Genomic DNA, 12125 nt, shown 5'->3' with positions numbered 1-12125 from the left:
TTAGCAATCACCTTTTGACAATTAGCCTGTGTGGGAGTGAACCAGTAAATCTATGAAAGCATGTAACACTACAGCAACTTACAGCTGCTGAATATATTTTATTCCATTAATGTTGTACTGGAAAAAATTACAGAAATTGCTTTAAGTCAGAAATCTAACCTAATAAATCCCTGAAATTTTGATTGCATGTGTTCAAAATGATGCTTTTACTCTTGTTAAGAGTATTTTGTGGGGCTGGGAAGGTGGCTCAGTGGTAAAGCGCTTGCCTGGCATGCCAGAGGCCCTGGGTTCGATTCCTCAGCACCACATAAGCAAAAAGAAAAAAGCCAGAAGTGGTGCTGTGGCTCAAGTGGTAGAGAGCTATCCTTGAGCTGAAGAGCTGAGGGACAGCGCCCAGGCCCAGAGTTCAGGCCCCACGACCGGACTCCCCCCCCTCCAAAAAAAGAGTATTTTGTTTGCTTTAGGACCCAATGCAAAACTGTAATCATTTTCAAGAGACAAAAGGTAAGTACACCTGAAACAAGAACATCTCAATTTTCCAGTCACAGCAACTGAAGCAAGTGATCCTAAAGGTAAATGTCACAAAGCACCATTAAAACAAGAAAAAGAAGGGAAGTTCAAGACAGATCCAAATTGTGGCTCTAGTATCCTCTCTCAAATTGATTCTAACAATTTAACTGCATTTCTTTGTTTTTGTTTTTGCCAGTCATGGTGCCTGATCAGTTTACTAACTACATTTTCTTACGTCCTTGGTGTCTTCAGCTAAAAGTAAATGTTAATACTACCTAAATGCAGTGAATGTTTTGAGAAAAAATAAAAACAAGGTAACACAGAGGAAGAACAGAATCCACTGAAATTTTCTTTCATGTTTCTATCTGGCTATAAAGAATAATGCCTGCTCAAAGGAGGTAATCAGCAAGGTCTACAGAAATTCAGCTGTAAATAAAAACTACACATTCCCACAAAGGAAACTACCTATTCAGATTTTAGAGATCTCTAGAAAGAATCGGCTCTTTTGTACAATTTTGTACAATTTGCTCTTGGCAACAACACCTTTTCATCTAACCTAACCTAAACTTTGGTTCATTTGTGAAATCTTTCATCCTTCAATTGGCTATAAAGTGGAAGAGCATCAGCTTTATTTATTTCTGTGTTTCTGTTGGGAGCAGAGTGCTGAAGGGTGCCTCTATTATTCATTCATTCAGCAAATACTTACTGTATTCTTCAGCGTCAATGGTATGGTAAGACCCAGGGCAAATAAGACCTTGCTTAGGTGCCTTTGTCTTAGTGATGAAGACAAATATTTATCGAATGACTTCCTCCTGTGAAAGTGGGAAGGAAAAGAGTAGGGGAAAGATTGGACGGGAACTCACTGCGGTGTGTGCTGGCAGGTCAGCATTCCTGAGGTGAAACATCTTACATCTTAACTGACACTTTGCAACTGTACAGAAGTTGGCCAGATTTGGGGAAAGGGAGGAGAAAACAGTCCAGGTAGAGCAACGGTCCCCAAGATAAAAAGTTCCCCAAATCAAGAAGAAGCTGAAAGTCATGATAAATGCCAAAGGATGAAGGACTACATAGGAGACAGAAGATACATTGTCAGCATTAGATACAGTAAGAAGGTAATAACTGAATATACATCACAGTCTTTTTCTTGCATAAAATAATCTATGGGAACAGAAAAACAAATTCTGTACCAACACCAGGGCTTGAAAACTCAGGGCTGAACCTCATGCTCTCACTTGGCTTGATTGTTCCCAAAACTCTACTTAGTTGAGCCACACCTCCAGTCTGACATTTTGATAGCCAACTGGAGATGGAGTCTCACAAACATTTCTGCTTAGGCTGACTTCAAACCCCAATCCTCCAAGGTCTCAGCATCCTGAATAGCTAGAATTACAGGTGAGAGCCACTAGTGCCTGGTTGGGAACTAAGCTTTTACTTCACAATATTAAAAGATCTATAGTCAGAAGAATCTGGACTGTAACTTGTTCCCAACAATTACATATCATAGGATCCAGGGCAAGTCACTCAACTAATCTTCCATTCCCTATAAACTGGGATTCTATTACTCTACCACTGATATAACAATGATAATAATATACACAACAATGATAATCATATATAGTCCTTGTTCTTACAAATTTTGCTACCTTAAGAGAAAGAGACAAAAGTATATGTAAGACATTCTGAGTTCTATATGAGATGATATCCAAAGCTAACATAAGACTCCTTATGAGAACAAATGCAGATGCTAGTGGTCTGTAAACAACAAAAATACAACTCTGGAGTTAGAAAACAGTAAATACAACAGGAACACTTCTTTCCCATCCTAGCATAGGTGAGGTACCATGAACCTCACAGATGAAGAGAACTTAGGAGAAATGAACCAAAGACTAAAACTAATATACACAGAAAAGGTACTCTAAGAATTTTACTTATTTCCAAATTTTCCTTGCAGTTAAAAGGTCTTTCCATAGCCATAGAACTGCATGCCAATTAGAAGAAATCATTTCATTTCCCCAACAAAAGCATTCACTTTACAATGAATTTTATCCAGTTTATGGCCTACCCAAACTATGACACCCTTTACTTATCTACACACAATATTTCCATTTGTTTAGCTGGCTGACTTAGTTAGTTAGTTAGTTAGGTATTTAGTTAATTTATGTGGCCAGTCCTGGTGCTTGAACTCAGGGCCTGGGCACTGTCCCTAAGCTTCTTTTGCTCAAGGCTAGCACTCTACCACTTGAGACACAGCACCACTTCTGGTTTTTTCTGTTTATGTGATACCGAGAAATCAAACCCAGGGCTTCATGCATGGTAGGCAAGCACTCTACCTCTGAGCCATATTCCCAGGCCCCTAGATGGCTCTTTCTTATCTGTATACTTTTTTAATAATTTATCGTTTTAAAATTTATGATTTTACTTCACTCTGTAATACCGTATCATTCCTTAATTTCTACTTGTTTATTTATGTTAAAAATAAGTTAACTTCAGCCAGAAAAGCAAAATATTTTTGATCCTAGGAAATGTTTTCTATTTAAAAAATTTTAATTTTGTAGTGCCTTGAAAATACAGCACATTTTGATGATGAATGTCTCTAACAATAAACCATAATTACTTGCTAACAATACCTTTATGGAAAGAAACTTATCATGAGGAAATCCTAACTTTAATGAACACTCCTACAATCTTATTTTTTAAAAAATCCAACAATTGGATAATTGGTCCATAACTGGAGGCTAATTCTAAAAAAGCACACTACTTCCTGTGCAAAATCAAATGTAAGAATCATGTTAGTGTAAGAATGAGTTAAAATTCAAAGATGTCACTAAGAAAGATAAAATATGCAAGAGTCCAACTTTATTATTGTACACATACACATCCGTATGCTCAAGTAAAGCAAACAAGGGAGAAGGAAAAATCTCCAGCAAAACCATGTTCCAAGAAATTAACCTTGGTTTGTGCTCATTTTTATAGTATTAAAAAAACGATGTGTTCTCCTGGAAGTTGCATTATTTGGGGGGGGGAAGAAAAGTTTAAAGTAAGTTTTGTGAAAGTACCAGTCTCACTGTTCTCAGTCATACAAAATGAAAGAACTTCAGGAAAGGAAAGAAATATTAAAAGGTGGCATAACGCTAGCCCTTATCTAGGCTTAACAATCTGTGAGGGTAGCATTTGTCACTTCATATTCCTCAACTAAAATGAGAAAAAAAAATCTAAACTGAAGCTGATCCCTTGTTTTTGTTTTTCAAATAGATGATAAAGGATCCTTGAGTGAGGGATTTTTTTCAGCTCACTTCAGAAACACAACTTTTCCTCTGCTTGGAAATACACAAAATACCATTTACTTGGCAACTTCCTCCACACCTCAGATTAAAACAAAACGACAACAACAACAAAAAGCCCACTCCCCTGTGGCTCTGGAGCCTGGAGTTCACCCAGACGGGAGAAGCTCTTACCCGGGGTGTGTGACCTTGGACCCGCCACTAACTGCCCGGGTTCTCGGTGGGCAGCCCTCAGTGCCCCGTTAGCCACTCCTCCGGGGGTGTCACGGCCGAGGGACCAGCCTCTGGGCAGAGGGGGGAAATCTCCTCCTTCCCAGAAACCCGGAATTGAATCCGCAGATCTGTCAACATCGGGCTCCTCCTTCCTCCGGCTCCCCTCTTCCCTCAGCAGGGCAGAACCCGGGCACCCCGGGAGCACACCCGCCAGCACCCCTTCCTTCCTCCTGGCCGCCCCCAGCCACACCTTCGGGGCGGAGGACCCCACCCCGGGCACATCCGCCCCACCCCGAGCTCCAGGACACCCAGGCCGGCCTCGCCCTCCTCTCCTGCGGCCCCCGGGGGTCTTCCGGGAGGCGGCCCGGCCCGGCCCGCACCCGCCCGACGCAGCTCGCGTAGGGCGACCTCGGTCCGCCCACCGGGCCCCGCTCCCGGCCGCATTCGCGGCCGCCCCGCCGGCCACCACCGACCGGGCCCCCGGGCTGCGGCCTCGGCCCCTGAGTGACCCCCACACCTCCGATGCTCCTTGCGGATAGTAACCCCCAAAGCACAGCTTACCGGCAACTGAGACCCCGACTTCACTTCCCACCTCTGGAGCCCCCCTCAACTCCCAGATCGATTCACTCCGGCGACGCCGGAAGGACCCGAGAGGAACCAGGCGTTGTCCGGAATCCTGCCCTGCCGGAGTGCGCAAGGGCTTATGGGGACTCGTAGTTCCATTAGCCAGCGTTGTCTACACTTCCTGCACGCGGAAGACTACACTTCCCGACAGGCATTGCGAGGGAACCGAAGGTGATGGGTGGGGATATCTCTTACCAATAGGAAAAGAGTTCCCGGTCTTTGCGGGAGGAGGTGTGATAAAGAAGAGAGGGTGCGTCGAAGAGAGAGGAAGGGCGGGGCCGGCTCTCACCTGCACCAATCAGGGCGCAGGACGGACCCGCAGACACCTCACTCTAGCAGGGGGCGGAACCGCGGAACAGAGGAAGGAAGACGGAAGGGGGGGGAGGGGGCAGCGGTGGGGAGCGAGGGGTGGCTGGGCTGGTCGCGCTGCGCCGGCGGCGAGGAAGCCTCCGGGCAATCGCCGGGTAGCGGTAGGGCGAGGTGCGGGGACCCGCTTGAACCACCAGAGCAGACTAGCTCCATTTCCGGGCGGAGACTGAACTCCTTGCACAGGCGCCCGCGCGGGGCTCCAGGTGCAAGGGCTCTGGGGCAAAGCCCCAGCGGTTGCGGTTGCGTGAGAGCGGGACGGGAAGGTGGTCCAGCAGGCTCACTAGCCCGGACGGCTGCGGCGGCAGGGGGCGGGGCCACGGCAGGGGCGGGGCCAGGGCTCCCCAATTCGCCAACTGGAGGTGTGGGGCGGGGCCTGATCCCTGGCCCGAGCCCGAGGCGCCGCCTGGATGGTAGTTTCCCGGGAGAGACCCAAGCAGCCACCCGATCCGAGCGCGGCGCTGAGCCCTAGCTCAGCCTCAGTATCCCGCCGGGGCGGCAGGTGCGTGGGGTAAGCGCGGTGTGTCTTCCCGGTCTTACCCCGCCCGGGGAAATATCAAAAGCCTTGGGGAAAGAGTCTGCTTGCTCGGGGTTTGGACACCCGTGCACACCCATTCAGATCAAAGATGCACGGGTTTGGACCCTGAAGAGGTGGGCGCGGGAGGGGTGGGGGGAGACAGGGAGAGAGAGATCGCTTGACCCTGAGTCTGAAGGGCGTGGTTGGGGTTTGGGGTTTGAGTAGCCTCGGGAGAACGGTGCTGGGAGATCTCAAGATTGAGAGGAACCTGGCCGTTCGAGAACGAGGTGGGAGGAATCTGGGGAGGTACGTAGTTGGTAACAAGCAAAACATGTCTTTGATAGGGGGTTACTTCGGAACTGTTTCACTAGGAAAAACAACTTTTGCGTTCTGCGATGTCTGTGCTTTGCCTTGGTTTATCCGATTGTCCTGCTCCCGACCTGGTGATGATGATATCCAGGGCGATTGTGTTGCAGGTTTCTCGAATTGCGAGAGACCTGGATGAAAGAAGCAAATGCAAAAGCGCCCATAGTCGGGATCGGATAAGTGCTGGCTGAACCTGTCAGAAGTGTAACTTTTGCTAGCAATCACTTGAAAATAATGTTTGAACAGATGAGCACTTAGCTTTGCTTACAGTGGCTCTAGTAGATCGAAACAAAGACCCGAACTCAGCCTACAATAGGAACATATGGTGCACTTCATTGCCGTTCCCTATCCTCTCATTTGTGTATGGGAACATTGGTACATTTTTTTTTTCCTTTTAAATCAGGAGTCCAGGGAAAGCGGTGTGCGAATCTTTTCTTCTCTTGACAGTATGTCAAGTGATTGCTCTTAATATGTGTTGTTGTAGGTTTAGATTTCAAATAAATGTAGTGTCATGAAATCATAGTTTATTCTCGGAATTAAAACCATGTGTATGTTGAATGTACTTATAATACCTCTGGGTGGAAGTAATGTAGTACGACTCGGGAAAGCTGTGAGTCACACCTGCCTTTGTGTACCTATGACAAAATTGCAGCCTTTTCTAGAAAAGTAGTAAGAATCCATTTGTCCACTTCATTTTCTTTTTGTTATAGAGTTCACTATATTGTATGGTCTTCAATCAAAGGAGCGTATTGCAGCATATTTTACTAGGTAATGCCTTTGTGACAGTTGGAGTATTGGAGAATCTGTCAGGATACTTAAGGTTGTTTTTTTTAAAAAAAACTAGAGTTAATAAAATGCAATTGCATTCTGTTTTCTTCTATTGTGTTTTCTTGATCTGCTTAGCGTTTTGAATTTGATTTCTGTAAAGTACACAGCTCCTTTGTGAGAAGAAATGGCTCAAGGGTATTCTCTTCATAGTCAAAAGTTTAGTCCTACTGTGTGGTACTACTGAAAAGCCTAGGTAACATTTTTTTTTTTTAATTACTAGCTTGCATTAGTTATATAGAGGAGGAAATTTCATGTTACATTTCCACACGTTCATGATGTATATGCCAATCTTACCCCTCTATCTCTTACCCTTCTAGTAACTTGTTAATGCATAGTCCTCATACACTAGAGAACTATATAGACAATTCTTAGAAAAACAGCTGTTTTTAGATCATCCCCAAACAGATATGGTAAGTATTTAAAGAAGCAAATGACTTAGAAGAAAAAGGCAACAGTAGCCACTAAACTTAGTAGCTATGGTAAGACAGGATTTTATCTTTGCTTCATCACTGTAGAATCTGTTGATGCGTGTGAAGTGGTAACTGATTTGGGGAGTGAGGGACCAGGCACTTTGGTGTACTAAGGCTCGGGACAGATTGTGATGATTGCACTTGTTAGTTATGATTAAACGGATTTTTCCGAATAGGTCTCAGAGGCTCAGGATCCACTGCTGATTCATTTGGTGAAATTGAATATTTGTTGTCACTAGGTTTCTCTCCCATGTAATCATCACCATGGTCATCATCATCATCCTCATCATCATGGCTAATTATAATGCTGCCAAAGAAGTTTTTCAGAGCCTCTATTAAATCATCTTTTTCAAAGAGGGTTGTTGAGAATCAGTAAATAACCAAGCAAATGTGCAGTTGAAATTCAGATATACTTCGAATTCCAATTTTGCTTACAGAGCTGCTCTCAAGGATCATCACAGTAGACTATCATTAGGAATAGATTCAAATTCATATTTTTGTTCCTTCCCAAAACTAGATCTTTTTCATTGGGTCAGTGAGAGATTGAATGGTTTTGTATCCTTCGTGGGTAAGAAGATCATGTTTTATTTTATATTGGAGAAAATCATTAGCATGGAATGATGCTTGGGCATTTTGTTGTTGTTGTTGTTGTGAGCTCTTCACACATTTTAAATGATGTTCACATTCAAACTGAATAATATGAAGACTTGTCTTAATTAGTGTTTAGAAAGATCATTAATTTTATGTGAAGTATTTATTCTGCTATTATGTTTAGTGTTTGTGGATGTCAATAAACATACAGTATGAGGGGAAAGAAAATCAACAACATGCACAATGTCTGGCTTGAATGGAAATTGCCCTACAGATACCTCTTTAGCCAAAAGACTTGTCTGTTTTTAATTCCAACACCTTTTTTTCCTTTAGATTTCAAACTCTGATTCTAAGCCTCTTGAGTAAAAATAATTCAGTAGTGTAGATTTCTAGCACTATAAGTGATACCAAAAACACAATACTGAAAAGGTTTCAAGATCAAATGGTTTGGGCATGAAGAAAACTGCTGGAGACACACCCTTACCATGAGAGAAAAGAGAGTTGATATTTCTTGTTAATTCCTTATAAGCAATAGCACAGCTTCCATCCACAATCATAAATTCCTAGAGACGTACATCATTATTTTCACATTTAAATTTGCACTGCTGTCAAAAATGACATGGATTCATTAGATTTTATTAATCATGGATTATTAAAACAAAAGGTCCTGTATGTGTCATTTGTGTCTTAATGAGACATTTTGGACATTTTTAAGAGAAATTAAAAACAAACTATGTCCCCCTCTAATTACAGAACTTGCCAATGAAGCCAAGCAAGAACCCATTTATTTATTTACTTAAACAAATTCCTAAGGTTAAACACTGCATTGGGGATCTGTGTTAATAGACAAGAATTTTGTTTGCTTTGGCTTTTCAATCTTACATCTAATGTTTTCAGTATTTAGTTTTTGGAATTTGGGAATTGCATTTTAATAAACCAGATTGTTGGCTCTTAAAGATCATGTGCTTCTTTTCTCTCTCCTGTTGAGCTCTTGAGCATCTTGGATGACATTCCATATAAAAAGATTTCTCTGGGCCAGTGGCTCATGCCTGTAATCTTTTCTACTCAGGAAGCTGGGATCTGAACATCAAGATTCCAAACCAGTCAGGCAGTAAAGTTCATGAGAATCTTACCTTCAATTAACTACCAAAAAGCTTGAAGGTGAGCTTGGAGCTTTCTTTGGCTCTAGTGGTAGAGCACCAGAGGAGTAGAAAATGCTAAGGACAAACTTGGCAGCTCTGAGTTCAAGCCCAGTACACACACACACACACACACACACACACACACACACACACACACACTGTGGCACTGTAACTGCTTACACACACACACACACACACACACACACTGTGGCACTGTAACTGCTTACTCAAAACAATCAGCTATTTGTTTCTAACGCATTTATAAGATTATTTCTTTGTTGCTTTGTATGGCCCTCCCCCACAGTATAACCCCTGCTTTCACTGTATTTGATGTTGGTATAATTTGTGGAGGGGAAGGGGAAAAACAAGTCGTTTAAATAAGGATACAATGAGAAGTACTAGTTGTCATGCCAAAAACGAACTTTACAACTTTGGTGGGGGGGGGGGGGGAGGGGGTTGAGGCTGGGAATGAATGTGAAGGGGAAACAAAGGAGGAGGTAACAATGCTTGATAAGAAATGTACTCATTATCTTGCCCATGTAATTGTAACCCCTCTGTCTGTACAGGTTATTTTCACAATAAAAAATAAAAAAATATTAACAGTATAAAAAAAAAAACAATCAGCTAGTCCTTAGATAGTCACATTGACACATTTTGTCCTTTGATAGTCAGGAGTCAGATGATCACAGGAAACAATGATTATATATTACTTCTGAGAATGTGTTCTATTCTGCAAAAGTCTTGCAGAAATCTTGATTGAGTCCACTTTGACTCATACTTTGGGGACTTGTGTCAGCATTTCTAAATTTTTCTCAGAGATAGAGAACATAAGGAAGGTGAAAGAGTTTCACATCTGAATCTCCCAAGTCAGAAAACCCCATGTCTCACCACCTTCAATTCTGGAGAAATACCTTTGTTAAAATTTCTCTTTTAAAAATATACTTTAGCTGGGCTAGGAGCCAGTGGCTCACATTTGTAGTTCAAGCTACTGAGGGAGCTGAGATCTGGAGAATCTCAGTTCCAAGCAAACTCTGGCAGGAAAACCTGCAAGACTCCCATCTCCAATTAAACAACAAAACACCACTCTGGAAGTGTGACTCAAGTGGTAGAGCACCAGCCAGGACCAAGAAAACCAAACAAGATGCACAAGGTCTTGAATTCAAGCCCCTATCCTGGCATACAAAAAGACTTCATTGAGTAGAAACAGAATTTGCTTCTGATTTTCTAATCATCTACTCCCATCTCACATCCAGAAAAAGAAGAGAAGAAATTACACTGATTCTATTGAGGCATGTTTGGAGTTGGACATTTATTGCTTTTGACATTCCAGAAACAAATTAATTTGTCTTATGTTAGAATTTAGAATTCAGCTTCTGTTTGCTTTCATTATTTAACACTTGCACGATTCTAGTTAATTATAAAAAGTTCTTGGAAAGTGAACTTTATTAGTAGCAAATATTTAACTGACTTTTCTTTGCTTCTTAATATCTTTTTACTAGTATACTGATGGATATAAGTTGGCTTAGAACTGATGATGAATCTTATTCCTTGGGCATTATTCTTAATGCTTTTCATCAGTATTTTTTGTGTAGTTAGCTGCACTCACAACTATTTGTCCACAAATAGCTTACTATCTTCAGAACTAGAATTCACTGATGCCGATATTTATGTTGAGAATCTTGTACTTAGTCCGTACTTAGTAGGTGATAACAGTTTGTTTAGGGCAAGTATAATGAAGCATCATTTTACAAACAAGTACACATAGAAAAAAAATCTTTAGACATCTGATTTAGCAGTAAATTCAGCCCTCTGCCACAGTTATTGCTTATATTAGAGCTGAATACAAATATTGCTATTTTTTGTTGGATTTCTGAATGATTAGGGCAAGGACCTATTTTAAGCTACTATTAGCTAGGACCGTGTGTGAATGTGTGTGTGTGTGTGTGTGTGTGTCTGTGCTCGTTTATGCTTTAGATAGAATTTATTCATGGCTTGCCATTTGTGTGATCCTTTTCCTTCCTTATCTTTTTAATTCTGCTGTTGTAAAGATATGCCTTTTCCAACACACATACATACTTTTGTTTTATTATATAGCAATAAAGACCAAAATAGATCGATGCAATATGAGGACTTATTTTAACCAGGATGTAACTGGGCTTGGCTGCTCTATTTTTAGTGATGTGCTTGCAAGGGAAGGCCTTCGTGGAGCTTTTTAAACCTGAATTATGCAGGTGTTTGTTACCTTTGTACCAGCCCAGTGAGGGCTCAGTGTAGAGACTGAGCTGTGGTTGAAACTCTCTCAGTACCTCATGCTCCAGCCCCTGCATGGAGGCCCCCTTCTGGTTTACTGCAGGAAATGAATCTTTAGAGCTCCCAGCAGCTCTTAATTTAGTGTGGTAAGCCAAGCCAGTAGGATTTACTTCAATTTTATAACCTCATTTACCTAAGTGCATGGCTTCTCCCAGATACAACTCCTACTATAGTTACCAATTATAGATCTTAGCCGTCCCAGTGTCTCTAGCACAGTCTGTCAATCCACAGAGAACATAAAATCAACTGTCAGTGTGTCTCCCTTAGCATCCTGGAGGGTTTTGTTGTTTGTTTTTAAAGGGATGTGGAAGACTTCACTGGAAAAACATCCGAGGTTTTATTCACATTTGATTTCTTTTGTCTGTTTTTTTTCTCTTGATAACCTAAGTTTTGTTGTTACAGTTGAGGCCTCTGGCCCTATTTAACTTGAAAAGCTAGTTAATTTTCTTGTTTCATGTTTCTACCTTGTGCTGGAAACTTATGAAGTCTCTACAGTGTATGCTATCCTCTTGTCAAATTGGTTGTTGGAACATTTAGTTAGGAAAAACAGCATCAACATCTATTGAGGAATTACTATCTAAATTATGATGCCTCATTAATACAATGACACAGACTCGCCGCTTTGGTGAATCCAGTTATTGCTGGGATCACAGGCCCATGCTCCCCCTTGTGGTACATACAGCCCCTCTTGGACTTTTCTCTGCATGCAGCTATGGAACATCGATCCTCACATTCTGAGCCTCCTTGGGATTACAGGAATAAGCTACTAGCCCATGGCTATATTAAAATTATACTGTATATCAAAATCATTCTAACCCTACCTTTTCCTCTCTATCATGTCTCCTCGCATGAGTGGCTTTTGTAGAGCACGACACTTTACATATGGTCACTTGTCAATTGCTAAATT

General features: G+C 42.0%; 2 protein-coding genes across 3 annotated transcripts in view; one reads left to right on the top strand and one right to left on the bottom strand.

Moving 5' to 3' along the window:
• The window catches only part of Pdcd10 (programmed cell death 10), a 40354-nt gene extending 35666 nt beyond the window's left edge, over positions 1-4688 (bottom strand). The window contains exon 1 of the mRNA XM_042678876.1: positions 4566-4688. The gene's annotated coding sequence lies outside the window, so the exon portion shown is untranslated. The remainder of the gene's footprint in view (positions 1-4565) is intronic.
• A 665-nt stretch (positions 4689-5353) lies between these two features.
• The window catches only part of Serpini1 (serpin family I member 1), a 70583-nt gene continuing 63811 nt past the window's right edge, over positions 5354-12125 (top strand). Inside the window, exon 1 of one of the 2 annotated variants that reach the window (XM_042678918.1) lies at positions 5354-5496. The gene's annotated coding sequence lies outside the window, so the exon portion shown is untranslated. Of the gene's footprint in view, positions 5506-12125 lie in introns of both variants that reach the window. The other variant, XM_042678919.1, reaches the window with a different exon arrangement.

This window comes from Dipodomys spectabilis, unplaced genomic scaffold (genome assembly GCF_019054845.1).
Source record: "Dipodomys spectabilis isolate Male_0828 unplaced genomic scaffold, ASM1905484v1 ptg000050l, whole genome shotgun sequence".
NCBI lineage: Eukaryota > Metazoa > Chordata > Mammalia > Rodentia > Heteromyidae > Dipodomys > Dipodomys spectabilis.
The sequence above is the reverse complement of the archived record's forward strand: the minus strand, read 5'-3'. Positions and strand labels throughout refer to the sequence as shown.